The sequence below is a fragment of the Heterodontus francisci genome, chromosome 37 (genome assembly GCF_036365525.1).
Source record: "Heterodontus francisci isolate sHetFra1 chromosome 37, sHetFra1.hap1, whole genome shotgun sequence".
Lineage (NCBI taxonomy): Eukaryota > Metazoa > Chordata > Chondrichthyes > Heterodontiformes > Heterodontidae > Heterodontus > Heterodontus francisci.
The window spans coordinates 8,681,125-8,695,096 of record NC_090407.1 but is presented as its reverse complement, the minus strand read 5'-3'; the positions used below and the strand labels follow the sequence as shown (position 1 = coordinate 8,695,096).

At 43.4% G+C, this 13,972-nt stretch overlaps 1 protein-coding gene across 11 annotated transcripts in view; it reads right to left on the bottom strand.

Annotated features, from left to right (window-relative positions):
* rerea (arginine-glutamic acid dipeptide (RE) repeats a) overlaps positions 1–13,972 on the bottom strand; it is a 563,072-nt gene that overhangs the window by 200,747 nt on the left and 348,353 nt on the right. The window lies entirely within an intron of this gene.

Sequence of the window (13,972 nt, the reverse complement as noted above, 5' to 3'; positions counted from 1 at the left end):
CTCACATCTTAAAGCTCTGCCACTCTTGTGGCTCTTTCCTACAATACCCACTTTGTGTTTCGGTGATAATAACTGGTCACAGTATTCTAGCTGTGGTCTGACCTGAGTGCTATACATTCTGACTTTCTGATTTTTATTCTACGAACAATGACAGACAGGAAAAGACCTTATAAGTCCATCCTGCCTGTCCCACACAATTTCCTGTTCCCTCCTATTATATCTATAGAGTTCAACATACTATTGGCTTTATTGTCACTCTGCATTGGTTGGACATGTTGAGCATCAAGCGCACAAGATCTCTTTCAACTTCATCCATACCTATTTCACCACCATGTATGAAATATGTGTACCACTTATTTTTCCTTCATACACGCAGGACTTTACATTTGAGGATGTATTTATTTAGAGATACAGCACTGAAACAGGCCCTTCGGCCCACCGAGTCTGTGCCGACCAACCATTTATATACCCATTTATACTAACACTACAGTAATCTCATATTCCCTACCACCTACCTACACTAGAGGCAATTTACAATGGCCAATTTACCTATCACCTGCAAGTCTTTGGCTGTGGGAGGAAACCGGAGCACCCGGCGAAAACCCACGCGGTCACAGGGAGAACTTGCAAACTCCACACAGGCAGTACCCAAAATTGAACCCGGGTCCCTGGAGCTGTGAGGCTGCGGTGCTAACCACTGCGCCACTGTGTACTTAACTCAATCTGTAATGCTGTTATACTAGACTCACTGTATTACTCATCTGTTACTAGTACAATTCCCGTACAAGTATCAAGAAAGTCTGCACTAACACAGCTCCAGTATTTTTATGTGCTATGCTATTAACAGCAGACTTTCCATTGTTTGGGCAGGTTTTTGTTTTAAAACTGGGCCAACAATGGGTCTGAAATATATTCCAAGAAAATGACATAAAACTACCCTAGGCTGAACACCTGCATTTCCATGTACTACACGAGGCACAACTGTTTCGTTTTTCCAGGTCACTAGTCAGCGCATATTTGTACCAAATAAATATCAGTACTTGTCTGATCTGTCAACTGCTGCTTTGAACAGGAAAAAAAGTAAGCAAAATACAACTAAAGATTGATTTTTTAAGGGGATTTGTACATTGTCTTCAAGAGATTGGTGATCAAGGGCAAATGCATCAGCAATTCTGTTTATAAAGTATTCAGTGCAGTCATACTACTCCCCAAAAATGTAATTTCCCTGAACATTAAGTACCATTTCCACTTCACTTTATAGTGCAGCGTTCTGTAAATCATTGAATATAACCTCTAATGACCCATGGAAATAGTTATTAAGGATAGTAAAGTGATACCACTATTGCTGTTAAATTAATATGACTATCGTCATGGGATCTAATTAGCAGCTTTACTCAGTAATCATGGTGCAGATAGTTCATTGCCTTTTGGGCATTAGCTTTCATTCTTTTCGTATGGCACATGGTTACAATTTTAAAACAAATCAACAGGTCCACTGAAATAATATTTAAATTGAAACAATATTCAATAAAGCATTTGAACAGTTAGTGTACAGTTAGACATTTTATCATGTTTTTAATATCTTATAATACCCATTTAGTTCCACTTACAGCCATCAACCAAATGGTCTTCAAGTGACAAAAGCATGGCAAGGAAATTTGTGCAATTATTATGCAAAGACATATCCAAAACAAATTTAGGATTAGCTTTATCCTTTTTGGGATGGCATCTGACCTGACTGGAGTGAGTGCGTAAATGAGGAAGTACACATTTTAAACTTTGGAAAAGCAAACATTTACTCAGTAAGGTCAGATACCATCCCAAAAAAGAAATGAAGTTAATGCCCAAGTTTGTTTTGGATATGCCTTTGTGTGATAATTGCACAAATTTCTTTGCGATGCGTTTGTCACCTGAAGACCATTTGGTTGATGGTTGTAAGTGGAACTAAATGGGTATTATAAAATATTAAAAACATGATAAAATGTCTAACTGTACACTAACTGTTCAAATGATTTATTGAATATTGTTTCAATTTAAATATTATTTCAGTGGACCTGTTGATTTGTTTTAAAATTGTAACCATGTGCCATATGAAAAGAATGAAAAGCTAATTAAAAATTAAAAGGATACCATCAGTGAACAGTGCATTTGGTGAGTTGGAAAACCTACAGCTCAAAACTCTAATCAAAAGGATGGAAATGAAATTATCTGAAGAATGAGTAAACAAAGAAAGTGACTCCTTGCAACAGTGAGCTTTCCTTTCTTTTAACTAAAATGCAACTCTCCCATTTGGCAGCAGCAAAAGCAAATCTAAATGTTATACTATCTAAACTTCAAATTATGGCCACAAAGGGATTACTGATAGGTTAAACTTTCAGTGTTTTGCTCTACATTCTTACAAAACCTATGCAATTTTTAACAATGCACTGAACTCCCACTAAGTTATCAAACAGGTTAAGAAACACTAACCACAATATTAAAACAAGAAACATCAAAGGTTGAATAATTTATGTCACTTTTTAGTAAAGAAAAAATGATTAGTTCAATGAAAATTAGAGATCAAAACTATATATTTTATCTAAATTTTCTTTTGGACTGTAAGTGGGCAATATCAAACAAAAAAGTGACCAAAAACGCTTACCACAACCCTTAAAAGAAAAGCAGCCGTAAATACAAAATAATGCCCATTGCATCAACATCATCTCTTAAAATTGTTTTAACTCCAATAAGAAGTCATGAATTTTGATGAATCATTTGATGAATTCTTTCTCCTCTTCTCCTCCAGTACTTTCTTAGCTATAACTTATCCCTCCCCTTCAACCATAAGCATGGAAAATAGAATGATGCAGGCTATGGTCATGTGCTCGGCCGTGAACATCATTCCATTGTGGGCACAAGAGGTGCATTTTCTATGGTGGAATATATATCTTTGTCAATCTGCCGCCACTCACAACACTTGTCACTTTGCGAGTTAATTTGGAAAGAGTGAGAACTTAATGCGTGTTTGATAGCTTGTTCACTGCAAGGTGGAATCTATTGTTCTACTTGTGGAAATGATGGGCTTCTCAGATAAAAAAAGTTCAAAGAGACTGACATTTGAATTAGTATGCAAGATTATTTTTTAGATATGCTGATTGCCGTACGCAGCTCTGATCATACCGCCACGCATCTCCATCCAAACTTTCTGTTCACTTGTGGCCCTTGCCATCCAAGAAAACACTGTGAATGATTGCATCAACATCATGACTTTAATGGAAACCTGGCTGAGGGATGATGACACCTTGCCACTTAAAGAAGCCTCCCCGCTTGGCTACATCTTCCACCATTTTCCCCACCTAGACCACTGTGGTGGTGATGTGGCGCTCATCAACAGATCACACCTGGGCCTGACCCCTACTCCTCTGGCAGGTTCCCCTCTTGAGAGCATCTCACCTTGTTCCACCTCTCTCAATTCTCTTTCAAAATTATTTCTCCAGCACCCTCCCAAGTACGATAAAAATTTTATCACCGAGATAACTTCACTGCTTTCCTCCCTCAGACTCTGCACCGAACAGCTTCTCATCCTCGGTGATTTTTCTCCTGAATTCACTGCCTTCTTATCCTCCCGAAATCGTTTCCTGCCTGTAAACTCCCCAACCCATATTCATGGCACCCCCTCGCCCTTGCCATCTCATGTGGTCTTGCTAGTCCCATTGCATCAATCACAGATAAGGCCATCTCTGATTACTTCCCTTGCATCACTCTCCACCCACAGGTCCCTTCTATGTCCCAACCCTACCTCACTCTGTATCTGTCCCTGGACAAAACTATCCCCCTATTCACATACAACTGTACTTTCAAAATCTCCACTATCTAGCCTTTGACCTCCATTCGCCTTAACATTTCTACAGGTACTGGGGGTTTGCTCAACCACACCCTCACCTCCAGCTTTGATGCTCTAGTCCCCAATAAAAAGACCAGTCTTTCTCACCCTGGGCATTCCCCCAGCATGGGCCTCATCTCCGCTTCCTTAATTCCAAGGGACGCAGACTTGAAAGGATATGGTGGACAAATGGTTTAGCTATTCAACAGCAGATCTGGCTGGACCACTTAGAACACTATTGGGTCCTGCTCTCCTCTGTTAAAACTACTTACCATTCCAGAATCATCCTGGAATGCAAAGATAACCCCCGGCTTCTTTTCTCTATTGCAAACCATCTCCTTAAACCCTTCTCCCCTGTCCCCTCCACCCTCACATCCAACAATAAGTGCTTGAAACTAGAACTTCTTTATCAATAAGAGCGAGACTATCCTATCAGCTGCCTCTGCTGCATCCTCCCTTCCACTAGCTCACCTGGCCAAACTTTCTATCATGCTCCCGCGTGCCCGATCCCTGAACTTGCATCTTGCTTTTGTTCGTTTCCTATCGCCACCCCCCACCACCCCCAAGCCCTCCCTGAGCTCATGTTGTCCATGAGAACCACTTTCTGGTCCCTTGATCCCAACCTCCCCTCCTGGCCCCCATGTTAGCCGAAATTGTTCGCAGTTTTCTCTCGTCAGGTGTTGTCCCTTGCTCCTTTAAATCTGCCATCACCCCCTCCTCCAAAAAACAATTCTTGACTCCAGCGCCCTTGCAAACTATCGTCCCATCTCCACTCTCCTTCCTTTCCTCTCCAAAGTCTTTAAAATATGTTGCCGCCTTCAAAACCCATTCCCATCTTTCCTGGAACTCCATGCTTGAATTCCTTCAATCAAGTTTTCGCCCCACCACAGTACCAAAGCAGCTCTGATCAAAATCACTAATGACATCCAATGTGACAGTGGCAAAGGTAACATTCCCTCCTTGTCCTTCTCTATTTGTCTGCAGTCTTTAACACAGTTGACCACACCATCGTCTTCCAATGCCTCTCCACTGTCGTCCAAGTGGATCGAACTGCTCTCAACTGGTTCCATTCTTATCTATCCAGAGAATCGGTTGCAATGGCTTTTCTTCCTGCTCCCGCACCGTTACCTCTGGTATCCACCAACAATCTATCCTTGGCCCCCTCCTATTTCTCATCTACATCCTGCCCATTGGCGACATCATCCAAAATCAGCTCTACCTCACCATCACTTCTCTAGACTCAATCACTGTTGCTAAATTATCAGACTGGTTATCTTACATCCTGTACTGGATGAGCAGAAATTTCTTCCAATTAAATATTGGGAAGACTGAAACCATTGTTTTCAGTCATTGTGGCCACTTAAGGGCCTTGATTGACCTGGGGCAGGCAGCCCGTTTCTCCACCCCCACCCACCCCACCCCCCACCCCCCCCCCGGCCCACGTAAAGTGTGGTGGAGGCAGGAGCAGGTTGGGAAGGCCTCCTGAAGCCTCCCGCTCAATTGTACACCATGCCCCGTCACCATCCGGCTCGCTGGTCTGGCGTAAAAATCTGGCCAATATCTCCTTTTGTGGCCAGGCGTCATACTTTGTTTTATAATGCTCCTGTAAAGCCCCTTGGGACATTTTATTAAAGTGAAGGCACTATATAAATTTAAATTGTTGTTGTATGCATGCCCCTTTTTTATATAAAGGAACCTAGACATTGTATCTTGACTCCATTAGTAGAATTCTCACTTGAGTCAAAGGTTGAGTTGAAGCCTACAACAGTCAAGCTCATAATCTAAACTGATACTTCAGTTCAGCATTGAGGATTGAGGGAACACTGCATTGTTGGAGATGCCACTCTTCATATGGGACATTAAATTGAAGTTCTGTCTGCATGTTCAGGTGAGCCCATCAAAAATTTACGAAGAGCAGTACTTCCGGTGTCCTGGCCAACATTCATTCTTCAATCAACATCGTCAAAAAAAGATTTCATTCTCGAGATGTGGATGTTGCTACAAGGTGGTGGTGGGCTTCTCCTTGAATCACTGCAGTCCCTGCCGACAACCGAATGGCTGGCTAGGTCACTTCAGCAGGCAATTAACAGTCAACCATGCTGTTGTGGGATTGGAGTCACATATAATCCAGACTGGATAAAGATGGCAGGTTTCCTTCTTAAAAGGAGATTAGTGAAACTCAATGCAAGTTCTCAAAATGCCATAGTGGGTTTTGAACTCTCATTTGCTGATTATTTTGGCCAAACCTCTGGATTACTAGTTCAGTAACTACACCACCGTACCTAGTAGCTTTAACTAGACAATCATCTCATTGCTATTTGTGGAATCTTGCTTGTGTAATTTGTTTGCTATGTGTGTCTACATAACCACATTCCAAAAGTAATTCACATTGGCTATAAAGTGCTTTGGGACATTTTGAGGATGTGAAAGATGCTGTGTAATTCAATTTCTCTCTTTCATATTACTGAGTTGCTATTAATTTTATTTTACTGACTCTGAATTGTGAAAGATTTGAGAGGCAGTTCTCAACACACTCGTTTCCAGAAAAATAATGTTCAATGAGAGGGACAATGGTTGAAGATTCATAAAAGCCAGTTAAGTTTCAGTGGTTAAATGGAAAGATAGAAAAATTCTAGCAGTGTTGGGGGAGACTCAATCTTTCAGTTAAATAGTGCACAACTCCATATCTTTGCAATGCAATAGTGCATTAACGGTGGTGTCATCAAGTCATTTATGGCACAGGAGGCCGCCATTCGGCCCATCGGGCCCATGCCGGCTCTCCAGAGTTATGTAGCAAGTCCCACTCCCTGGCTCGATCCCCGTAGCCCTGCAAGTCTATTTCTCTCAAGTGGCCATCCAACATCCTCATGACGTCACTGATCGTCTCTGCTTCCACCACCCTTGCGGACAGCGAATTCCAGGTCATTACCACCCACTGCATAAAAAAGTGCAGCCTCATATTTCCCCTGCAAAGCTGCTGCCTCTGGAGGTACTGGTGAAAATCACTTCTCGGAGGCAACAGCACCACCATATCTACCTTACAATGATAGCACTAAAATCAAAACCTTCATTAGCAAAAATTCTGTAGGGCCATTATGTACTTTCAAAAAGTTGTTTTTTTTTTAAAAAAAGATTTCCCCTCCAATCTTCTGCCCGCTTCTCCTGAAGGTGCTGGCGCATTCCCAAATTTATCTCATCCAACTGGTTGGTCTTCACTTGCAAATCTACACCAAGGGTTTGGAAACTACTCAGTTGTAGGGCAGTCTCATGGCCATGCCTAATCTGATGTCCACACTAAGACACAGTTCTGGTAAAAGTTACTGCACAGCAATTACTAGCAAGATTTTCCCTTCCTAGCCCAGGGGCACAGGCCAATTGTAACATGCCTACTGTCACCTCAACTCAAACAATCGTCTTCCCTAATATCTCCTTAGGTCACTCAGTGTCAAATTTTGCTCGATAATATTCCTGCGAAGCACTTTTAGACGTTTTACTACATTAGAGGTGCTTATTTAAATTTGTGTTGCTGCTGTAAAAACAGAAACATGCTGGAAATGCTCAGAAGGCCAAGCAGCATCTGTGGAGCGAGAAACAGAATTAATGCTTCTGACAAAAAGATCATCGACCTGAAATGTTAACTCTATTTCTCTCTCCACAGATATGGCCTGACCTGCTGAGGTATTTCCAGCATTTTCTGTTTTTATGCCACCTCGGCTAAAGTCAGCTCTCTCAGCACAGATCAAACTGGGGCCTTCCAGTTTGTATAGCTGGGCCACACACACTCTTTACCAAGTAAGTCATTAGGGAATGCCAAACAATGATACCTTGTTACTTATTTTACTTAGGATTCTTTGCAATCATCTTGTTTTATAACGCGCATACAGCATAAAGTTTACTGATTTACATGATGTCTAGCAGGTCTGCACAGTAGAAATCTGTACTGTATGACTTTTACATGCAGTGCAGCAGCAATATGCCTCAGGCTATCTAGGGTGGTTAGCTGTAGAGTCTCTAACAATGCAATGCAACCGCTAGCAACTTGTCAGAAGATGTACAGATTTCTTGAATTGCCTACAATTTGATAAAAAAAAGAGGAATAGCACTTCTTGTGCAACACCAAGGCTGCCAATATCAATGTATATAGGCTGAATGAACTGGGAAGTGCACTCCCCACCTATTTGCAGCTGGACCTGGTTTCCAAAGTAGCATATGGCACAGAAACTGACACACTCAGCTCATTAATTGCATCTGGAACTCCACCTGCTGGCAAACACTTAATAGCCAGAGAAGGATCAGCTTGGGTGAAGGCACTCAAGAGGATCATGATAAGTTACCAGTTTTTACTTTCAATTTAATAAGTAGAAGAAACTCATGATGCATGTAGTACCTTCCATGCCCCATTAACACGGACATTTCATAACTGACACGCTGCAAATTTCCACATGCAGTTCAGTGTCTTAACTAATACTGAACTAAGTGAACTGGATCTTCACTCAAACCTGGACTTTCTCCCCCGAAAGGCAGTTGAGGCTAGGACAATTGCAAATTTCAAAACTAAGATTGATAGGTTTTTGTTCGGCAAATGTATTATGGGTTACGGAATCAAGACGGGTGGATGGGTTAAAGATTTAGATCAGCCAATGGCTAACTAAATGCTGGAACAGGCTCGAGGGGCTGAATGGCCTACTCATTTTACTATGTTCACATTTTCTGATCCAATAATACAACACCATGTCATTATCACAAGTGTCAACATCGGTCGAATTCGAGATAACTGTGTGTCATGATCTGTATGCCTGAGGCACTGCCTCACACTAATGAGGCCCTCCTTCGTGCAGGGGCACTTAATTTTCTTTTAGAAAGGTGGGGGGGTGTGAATTCATGTGTCACAATAAATGAATGAGCCATGCATGATTTATCTGCCTTTGGTCAGCCAGATTAATAATTAGAATTTTTAAAAATTCCAAACATTACAGGGTTTGAGCATTGGCAACTCCTTGTGCAGTGCTCCCATAAACCCTGATATATAAATTAGAACACTCATAGGTGCAACAAAAACAGCACCAATGTCTTACAAAATCTAGACTCCCCCATACCTTAAATGTGCAAAATAAGAAAAATGCCCAGGACTTTGCAGCAATATAATGACAGCTCATGAGAAGGATCTGGCCTGTGGTACTGCAGTATAGTGGATAAAGGGAGCATATATCAGCGAACGAGTCCCATTTCACTTGTGACCGTAATCCAATGTTCCCAGCAGAATGGTCACAGAGCTGTAATGTTAACACTGTTTCTCTCGCCACAGATGCTGTCAGTATTACCAGCATTTTCTGTTTTTACGATAAACTTCCATTGTCCAGCTGCAAAGGCAAGGGCTCTGCCCACTGGCCAAAAAGTTGGTGGTGAGCCCATCTCCGCCGGGCCTGGGGATTTCTCGCTCCCCAGGCCCTTAATTGGCAGTGAGCAGGACTTCCATCTCCTTGAGGCAGGAAGTCCTGCCTAATGGAGCTGCCGGTCAATTAGTAGACCATCAGCTCTTAGTCCCAGTAGCGCCAACAGGTGCGGTGGCCACTGCTGGGACTACACCCAGACATCACACGCAAGGTGAAGCGTGGACCTGGAAGACATGTAGGTTTTTAGGGCCTTGCCGGGACAATTGGCCAGGCCCTGGCGAGGCAAGTGGGGGTCGGATAGGTGGTTGGAGGGAGTGCTGTGCTTTGGGGCGTTTTACTTTGGGGGCAGCCCTCCGTGGGGCACAGGGTGCCCAATCAGGAGGCTCCCCACCCCCATCAGCCCGCAAGAAGGCCGCCTGGTTTTACCAGGCGGCGTTCTTGTGGTATTTGCTGTCCAGCAGCCAAGGTAAAATACCAAAGGCTGCGGGAAGAGGCCCTTAAGTGGCATTTAATTGGCCCATTAAGGGCCTTGATTGGCCTGGGGCAGGCGGGCCCTTTCTCACCGCCACCACCCTGCGTAAAACTGCAGCAGGGGCAGGAAGGGGGTCGGGAATGCCCCCCCCCTTGCCACACCCCCCACCATCAACCCACTCATTTGGGAGCCGTAAAATTCTGGTGTAGGACTTTTTTTTCCATTTTTATTTATGGACTTATTCACAAGTTACTTTTGATGGTCGCAGTGTTTTAAGCTTTGTGGGGCTGTAGAATTGAGAAAGACTGCTCTCTTATTGGTGAACTTAGATCAATGAAGGAGCAGCCTTGGCGAATCTTACAGGCTGTGAAGCTCACAACTCTGTAACCAACAGGTAAAGATAAGAGTAACTTCAGAAAACAGTAGCACAGGATGGTACAAGTGATGCAGGCATTGGTGGAACAGACCAAGCATAGTGGCAGCAGACAGTAATGAGGTTGAGTAAAACAGGTGACAGAGGACGGAGTAGGGGGTGGGGATGGAACAGACCAAACCTGGAAGCAGAGGACAACACTAGAGCAGACTAAAGTAGGTGCCAGAAGACAATGGATAGTAGTGGAGTAGACCAGACCAGACACGGGGGCGCATATGGATAGGATCACTGCATTGTTTTCCAGTTGGATGGCATGCTGACACACAGCTCACAGGGGAAGAATGATCACTTAGGCAAGGTATCATATCTGGCAGCATCCATGGCATCAAGCTTCAGAAGGGAAGAAATTGGCAAAATAAGACTCAAGCTGCATCTGTTACACAGGCTGTGCGGATAAACAAGTTGCATTAATGCATTCTCCACCCGCTTTCTTTAGCTTTCACTTCTCTTTCTTCCTTTACAGTCCACCTGACAGCAAAGCTTGCCTATGTACTGGGAGCATTGTGACTTCCTCACCATTAGGAAGCTGAATACATGCACAGGCAAGCCTGCACATAGTGCAGCAAATAATAGCATGCATACTAGGGTGAGCAACTGATCAGGGCTTGCATATCACAACCAGTCAAAAGGCTTCAAATTATGCAAATTAGTTTAAGCTTCACTGGACTGCTCAGGGGCACATAGTGAATGGTCCCTGATTAACCAACTCCCGCACAGTTCAAACAGACTCGGAAGAGATTACCTGTGCACCCAGAAAAGTCTTGCAAATTGGGTTGCGCTGCTTTTAAAAAGCCTGTACAAGTATTTTGGTTACCACACAATCACTATATTTTAGCAGCCTGCTCAAGTGACTCAAAGATTTTTTTTTAAAAGAAGGCAAAAATGTTGTTGCTTGCAGAACCACGATATTTGTTGGTGAGTGCACTCATGTAGCACTCGTACTGACAGCATTCTTCTGTTTATTGGACTGTGCCTCCATCCCTTCAATAGCTTCCGGGGCCTTAAATTTTGTTTGGTGCCAATTACTAGTTCAAAACACAGATCTCAACCAAGTGTACATCATAACCGGTAACAGCCTACAAGATTTGGAGTGTAATTCTTTTGATCTTCGATCTTAATTGTTCTGATACTGCAATGGCAACATAAAAGGAAACACCTAGGAAACTGGGTAATGCAGTGTATTGCACTCTTCTGGAACCTCTGTTCAAATCTAGTGTCATGCTCATGAGAAGTGCAGCAATGAAAATACAGAAACAAACTGAAGAGTCATAAACAATTCGAACAATTTTTTAAAAGACTGGTACATTTGCTGTCAACAAAATCGAGGATAGGTCATATGACCCATACCAACTCCTGCACTAAAATACACATCCACGCCCACTAGAACTAAAACAAAAGAACAGCTCATCACAGATGGATGGGAGCTATACACAAAATGAGCTAAAACAAAGGCACTCCCAGATGCTACTTCTCCAGCTACCCTTCACCAAAATAGTGTGTGAACAGCCCACTTATTATCAAAATGGGGCCATCAAAAGCAATTGTACCAGCTCATCAAGAACTGAAACCTAAAGTCACATGGGCTAAACTAACACTTATGAGTTCAACTTTCAAGGTAATTGTTTTGAAGAACAAAGGAGTCTTTCCAGTTCAGAACATCAGTCTGGTCTCTCCAGCCACATGGTCAACATCGAAAGCCATCTTACATTCCAGCACAAGGCTGGGAGAGAGAAAGAGAGAGAAAGAGAGAGACAGAGAGAGAGACAGAGAGAGAGACAGAGAGAGAGACAGAGAGAGAGACAGAGAGAGAGACAGAGAGAGAGACAGAGAGAGAGACAGAGAGAGAGTGCAGTTCCAACTAAAACATATGAACCCTGCTGAGACAAGTTGAAAGCCAACTGCAGCAGAGAAAAGAAAGTGCCTTTTAAACCACCCCTCCACCTGTGATAACTGAACTAAGAAATCAGCACTGTCTTCAAACTGGTGAAGCACCAGAAGTCTTCAGCAACTGAACTACATGACAACCAGCAAACTTACCTGCAACTTTAAAGCTTAACTTCAAAGAGGATCCCACAGGTTTTTCCTGAAAGCAGCAGACTTTTACCCCTTGAGCTCTTAATGCCTCTTACCTTTTTCATTCTACCTTTCTTTTCTTGAGTGAACGCGTGCGTGGGTGGTGTTGCAAACATTTCAGGTGATTATTGTTTAATAAGTATTTATTCTTCCATTTTAAACCAATGAGAAAACCTGTCACTGTGTGTATATTTGGCCAATAAAACAAAGGGGCTGAAATACGAATTGAAACAAAACGCCATCTGTGGTTAGTTGGGAGGTGAACAGGGAAAAGCAGCCACACCATCACCCACCTATCTATACATCAGCTTTTGAATGTTGCTTTTATCTGCTGGTTGTTATGGTCCTATATGAAATAAGTTTAGCATTATCAATAGAGTTGCTCGTGGGCATGGACTCACAGCACACAACTCCCTCCAATTTAGCAATAAATACTGAGGCTATAAGATAGTTAGCATTCTCATTTTTTTTCCAAATCACTCCATGGCCTCACCCCTCCCTAACTCTGTATCCTCCTCTAGCTCTACAAACCTCCAAGATTTTTTTTATTTGTTCATGGGATATGGGTGTCGCTGGCTAGGCCAGCATTTATTGCCTATCCCTAACTGCACTTACAAAGGTGGTAGTGAGCTGCCTTCTTGAACCACTGCAGTCCTCGGGATGTAGGTACACCCACAGTGGTGTTAGGAAGGGAATTCCAGGATTTTGACCCAGCGACAGTGAAAGAACAATGACACAGTTCCAAGTCAGGATGGTGTGCGGCTTGGAGGGGAACTTGCAGGTGGTGACATTCCCATGCATCTGCTGCCCTCGTCTTTCTAGGTGGTAGAGGTGGTGGGTTTGGAAGGTGCTGTCGAAGGAGACGTGGTGAGTTGCTGCAGTGCATCTTGTAGATGGTACACACTGCTGCCACTGTGCATGGTGGTAAAGGGAGTAAATGTTGAAGGCAGTGGATGGGGTGCCGATCAAGCAGACTGCTTTGTTCAGGATGGTGTCGAGCTTCTTGAATGATGTTGGAGCCGCACCTGTCCAGGTAAGTCGACAGTATCTTGACTTGTGCCTTGTAGATGGCAGACAGGCATTGGGGAGTCAGGAGGTGAGTAACTCGCCTCAGAATTCCCAGTCTCTGACCTGCTCTTGTAGCCACAGTATTTATGTGGCTGGTCCAGTTCAGTTTCTGGTCAATGGTAACCCCCAGGATGTTGATAATGGTAATGCCATTGAACATCAAGGGGAGATGGTTAGATTCTCTCTTGTTTGAGATAGTCATTGCCTGGCACTTGTGTGGCACGAATGTTACTTGTCACTTATCAGCCCAAGCCTGGATGTTGTCCAGGTCTTACTACATATGGACATGGGCTGCTTCAGTATCTGAGGAGTCGCAAATGGTGCTGAACATTGTGCAATCAGCAGCAAACATCCCCACTTCTGACCTTTTGATGGAGGGAAGGTCATTGATGAAGCAGCTGAAGATGGTTGGGCCGAGGACACTACTCTGAGGAACTCCTGCAGTGATGTCCTGGGACTGAGATGATTGACCTCCAACAACCACAACCATCTTCCTTTGTGCTAGGTATGACTCGAACCAGCGGAGTTTTCCCCGATTCCAACTGACTCCAGTTTTGCTAGGGCTCCTTGATGCCATACTCGGTCAAATGCTGCCTTGATGTCAAGGGCAGTCACTCTCACCTCACCTCGAGTTCAGCTCTTTTGTCCATGTTTGAACCAAGGCTGTAATG